The following is a 6,000-nucleotide window of genomic DNA, read 5'->3' on the forward strand; positions in this document are numbered from 1 at the left end:
TTAGGGCCTGCCTCGTGATACAGTCTGGTGATTTGCGTAATGTGTGTCCTATACACATCCAACCTCTTTTTTGTTAATTTCCTCTTCAGTTGGAAGTTGGTTTGTCCTCTCCCACAGAAGGCTGATGCTAATGGTATCCGGCCAATGAATTTTGTTCAGTGCTTCTTTAGCTTCAGTTTCATTTTAGCAACCACCAGTTGTCAGCTACTCTCCTGGTTCTCATATCTTCCATTGACCTTGTGAATTTTTTACTGATGCATATATGATCTAACGGGTTCTCTGTGATGTGGTCCGGTGAGATCCATGTAGCTCTGTGTATGTGTTTGTGTGGAAATATTGTGCCACCTATAACCAATTTATTGAATGCACACAGATTTGCAAATCTATTACCATTCTCGTTTCTTTCTCATAGTCTATGTCGTCCCATTATATCTTCATATCCTGTGCTGTCCACGCTGACTTTAACATTTAGATCTCCCATTAGGATGGTGAGGTCCTTTCTCGAGCACTTAGCTATGATTGATTGCAGCCTCTCATAGAACTGATCTTTATCGCCGTCATTGCTATCATTGGTCGGTGCAAAACATTCGATAAAATCCATTGTGATCCCCTCCTTCTTTGTTTTGTATGATGCTTTGATTATCCTGGATCCTTGAGGTTCCATCCTACAAGTGCATTTTGTGCTTCTCTGGACAGCGTTAGAGCAACTCCCCGACTGTGTGGAGCATTTTCCCCTTCGTGACCGGAGTACAACAGCATCTCTCCCATATCTAGCTTTTGCTGTCCAGCTTGAGTCCAATGGGTTTCGCTGATTCCAAGTACTGCCAATTTGTATCTCTTCATTTGCATTGCTAATTGACTGATCTTCCCGGTTTCTCACATTGTACGGGCATTCCATGTACCCATAAAACTTGTTGCTCTGATTGTTAGAAGGGGCATCAGCCTCGTGACTTCTGAAGAATCTCGGCTTTCATTCTGAAGCGTCATGATTTTTCCTCCAACTCCCAGGGCAGAGTTTAAATGGTTTAATTTGTTTAATCCAGTTGGCGTTTTATTAGCGAGTTAGTTTTCTACGGGATGGCGTTGCCGACCCCATACTCAACCCTCCTCATTTACCCGGGCTTGGGATTGGCAGTAACTCTAGAAGAGCCACAGGCGGAGTTTCCATAAAAAGTACTGGGTGCAAAATTTATAAATTCCATAATTCATGTTATCCCAGATACCTCCATACTCCACGTCAGTCAGTCTAAGGGAACGCTGATTTTTAAAAAAGTTCCATCTTCCTATGAGCCATCATTAATACAACCTAAATAATCAACAGGAAGCCCTTTTCAAGTACAAACTTAACCCTACCGAGAAAATCGAATTGATTGGAAAGATATGCCAATCAAGATTCCTTCCATTATTCGTACGTGAGATAGTTATTCTTTTACATAAAATAAAAGTTAACAATTTTGTTCTTAAAAGAAAAATGAAGAAAGTTTGCTTTTCGACCATACCATTTATTAGATAAGTACAATCATATTCTCAGAAGAGGTTTTCTAAAGATTTAGTATTTTCATAGTTGAAAGCGTGAGTCAATTGAAGCTAGACCACCATCGAAAACCTGGAAGCACTGGACGGCCGTTTCGTCTTATTATGGGACTACTCAGCAGTGCGCATCCACGATCCCGCACCCACTAGATTCGAACCCAGGACCTACCAGTCTCGCGCCAGTGTACTTAACCGATAGACCATTGAGCTGACCGGCATCCAATGGTGTTAATATCTAACTTCAATCAAGCCACGATGTTTGAGCAACCGTTCACCAATTTATTCTAACTTACTGAAACGTAATTCATTTATCTAATGCAAAATTCTATTACTCGACTTGAAGACACATTGTTTGTATGTCATTCAAAACTCCCCCCTTTAATGTTCACACCCTGATGTAGATAAGATAATATGCATCTCTGGCTATAATTCCAGAAGGTCCTATTATGAATATTTACTGTATCTGAAAAACCTGTAATCAAACGTTTAGTGACGTACAGGAAATTTGCTATTATAGGACTCCTCAACAGTGCGCATCTACGATCCCACACTCGCGAGATTCGAACCCAGGACCCACCAGTCTCGCGCCAGAGCACTTAACCGATAGACCATTGAGCTGGCCGGCATCCAACGGTGTTAATATCTAACTTCAACTGATCCACGAAGTTGAGCAACCGTTCACCAATTGTCTTCAGTTAGTTGTTATCTCACAACAGACGTGGTTTGAACTCCACTGGTCACTGCTTCTCACTAGAACTCCTGGATTTACCTCTCGAAGTCAGTCACTAGTGAGCATATGATTATTATCAGAAGGGGTTTTGTGGAGATTTAGTATTTTCGAGAGAGACTGATAGATCCTGGGTTCGAATCTCGTGAGTGCGGGATCGTGGATGCGCACTGCTGAAGAGTCCCATAATAAGACGAAACGGCCGTCCAGTGCTTCCAGGTTTTCCCTGGTGGTCTAGCTTCAATTGACTCACGCTTTCAACTATGAAAATCTTATTCATTGTAAGTGAACTTATAAAGTGGTCTTCTGAAAAATAAAAAAACGATTACATAATAACTCGTTTGGAAGTTCCAAGTATTACGAATGATGAGTATCTAGTGGAGTTTAATTACCTTGTCACTGATCATTTTATGGATACATTTTCATTTGTTTCTAGTGAATGAAAAGGAGATTAAGTTTCTCTTCCTGTTCCGTGGAATACAGTTGTGAAAATTCGTATACTATTCCAAGTTGGTTTCATACATATTAATTTTTGCAAGGAATTATTTCGGTTCCTTTAGAATAAGGCAGCAAGGAAATGGAATTCTGTGTTCACTTCTGCTTCCTACTTGAACTTAAACGAATGGTGTCGCCTATATGATTTATCCAGAATGACACTGAGGTCCAAATTATTGTCACACATGATGAATGTATCATTCATATATCTATCAAATAAGTATAAGTTATCAGTTGTTGGTCAAAGCTTCGTATTCTCAAGATCGACCATGAAACAGTCAGTTAGGATGAGGTCCAGTGATAATTAGGGTTGTAATTCTCAATACAATCATTTAAGGAACGTACTGTCTCATTCAGAGAAACATTTATGAAGTAACATCTAGTGTTGTCATTCTTTTGAGGATCACATAGATGTTCATAATTAAAATCAACAAAATTAGCGTGTTGTATCTATTGATGTGATTTCTGATCGGCCGTAAATTTTGGTGGGCCATGTAGTCCAGGAAGACAATACTAGAGACACTATTATCAATAAACAGATGAGTATGTATCCATAAAATAATCAGTGACAAGGTAATTAAACTCCACTAGATACTCATCATTCGTAATACTTGGAACTTCCAAACAAGTTATTATGTAATATTTTTAGTAGTTGAATTAATGAGTTGATTAAAGCTATACCACCATGGAAAACCTGGAAGCACTGAACGGCCATTTCGTCCCAGTATGGAACTCCTCAGCAGTGCGCATCTACGAGACCGCTCGCCGAATTGGAACCCAGGACCTAAAGTCTCACACGCGGATGCTTAATCTCTAGACCACTGAGCCTGCATTTAACAGTGTTAATGTCTAGCTTCAACCAATCCACGAAATCGGGCCACCGTCCACCATTGTCTTCAGTGAGTTACGAAATCAATAGGTCCTGGGTTCGAATCCCATGAACGGGACCGTGGATGCGCACTGATGGGGAGCCTCATACTAGGACGAAATGACTTTCCAGTGTTTCCAGGTTTTCCATGGGTGGTCTAGCTTTAATTGACTCATGAATTCAATCCATAAACAAATTACTCAAATCTTCACGAACCCCCTTTCTGATATTATGTAATCATTTTTCAGAAGATCACTTTATCAGTTCAATCACAATGAATATGATTGTACTGTTTTAATAAATAGTATAATCGAAAAGAAAATTTTCTTATTAGAACCGTCTTTATTTCAACTTTAGTGTCGTATGTGTTTCTCTATAAATTGTTTTAAGCAATATTCTTTTGGTGATTTTAAACCTTTGATCAGCTGGTTGAACTCCACTGGTTACTGCTTCTCACTAGAACTCCAGGAAATACCTCATGGAGTCAGTTACTTGTGAGCATATGGTCATTATCAGAAGGGAGTTTTGTGGAGATTTTAGTAATTTTTTATATAGTTGAGATCATGAGTTCAATCAGGTCTGTTGGAAGATATCAACTTACTGAAGACTTTGATCAGCTGTAAAACCGTATGAATTCCACTTTTCATACTCCTAAGTAAGTGATTACTGTATGATATCGTTGATAAATAGAATTGATTTTATACTATTTTAACTCATTATTAACGTAGATGTCACTATTGAATGATCATATTCATATTACAGAAGTAAATGATTGATGATCGACTACTGTTTATATAGTTAAGCTTTTTATTGTTGGACCACTAGAACCAGTTTGAATCAGTCAGTCAGTCACAACGTAGAACTTCGTACCTACGTACATCAGTTCGAGTTGCCATACCACATTAACACAGAGATCCAGTTGTCGATTCAAATCACATAGTGATAGAAGTAGTAAGAGTATAAGCAGTAATCAGAAAGATTAGGTTTTGAAGATGTTATTCAAGGAGTATAATCCAATGAAATAAATTTGAAAAGAGAAAGAAGATAAGAAAATGAAGGATTCAGAAGATTAGGATTTGGCAGAACACAAAGAATGGATGCACCTTCGTCATTGAAAACGATTTTGAGCCATGTCATTCAAGGTCTCTAACCATCCATTGCTATCATCTCACGAATCTCAAACAGGTAGTCTACACTTACCAACATGGCTCAGTCCACCTGTCAGTGACTTCATGGATTTGTGCCACGTTTTGATCTGGCCACTCCTAGCTTTCTTCCGACCTACTCCTACACCATAAAACATTGCACATCGGGGCAGTCTTTGGTTGGGCATATGTAACACGTGTCCCAGCCATTTCAACTGATGAAGTTTCACTACTTCATCAATCGAGTTGCCATCCTTACCTAGTACCCGTTTCCTAACAACTGTATTAATTACCCGGTGGTCCCAGGATATACGAGCAATGCTTCGAAGACACTTATGATCGAATAATAGCAGCCTACAAATATCCTCTACTCTTACCGGCCATGTTTCACTGCCATAAAGTAGGATGGAACGAACAGCTGCTGACCAGTTTGAATATTGGAGTATTATATTTAAACCTCATGCACAAGGCCATAAAATATTGCTTAAGTTGTTTGAAGGTAGTATGATTTGAATATTACCTCATGTACATCCCTGTGGGTAGTTGTATAGTATCATGAGTCGACACAAAAGTAGTGGTGACTGAAAACTGAGTACATAAATTTCCGTTTGGCAACTGAGTTATGTGGCCTCATACACGTAAACTGACATCTAACAAGTAATCATGGACTTGGGTATTGAGTTTTGAAAGTTGAAAATAACCCGATTTCATGATGAATGGTGTAAGTAATTACATTAGAAACAATCTTAATGGTATTGAAGAAAGGTATGAAACTAATGTTAGTTATGATAACTGTTTGTTTCATCGAATTCTGTAGCAGGAATTTTGAGAGGTTTTTTCTCAATCCACACAATATAGTTTGAGTTCGGTTAACTAGAGTACTGAATGTAATGTAATTGCCGGGTAATATTTAATTCTTGAAACTTACTCATAAAGAGCCCCCAAATACCCTGGTACGGCCCCCTAATGCTAAAGCGCCCCCTAATGCCCTGGTACGGCCGAGAGTGGGGAGAGTCCGCTCTCCCGCTCCAAATGCCCTCATATGGCCACGCGTATATAGCCTCTGTCAGGGGAGTTCTACTCACTGCCTGCTTGCGGCATTACTGTTCTTTACTAAATTGAGAGGACGTAAAACGAATGTCCGGTGCCTTAATAGGGTCGGTGGACACGGAGAGTCCACCAAGGGGAGTTGGAAAACCCTCATTCCAAACCAATGATGTACATGGGCTCCA

The sequence above is a fragment of the Schistosoma mansoni genome, chromosome W (genome assembly GCF_000237925.1).
Source record: "Schistosoma mansoni strain Puerto Rico chromosome W, complete genome".
Classification (NCBI taxonomy): domain Eukaryota; kingdom Metazoa; phylum Platyhelminthes; class Trematoda; order Strigeidida; family Schistosomatidae; genus Schistosoma; species Schistosoma mansoni.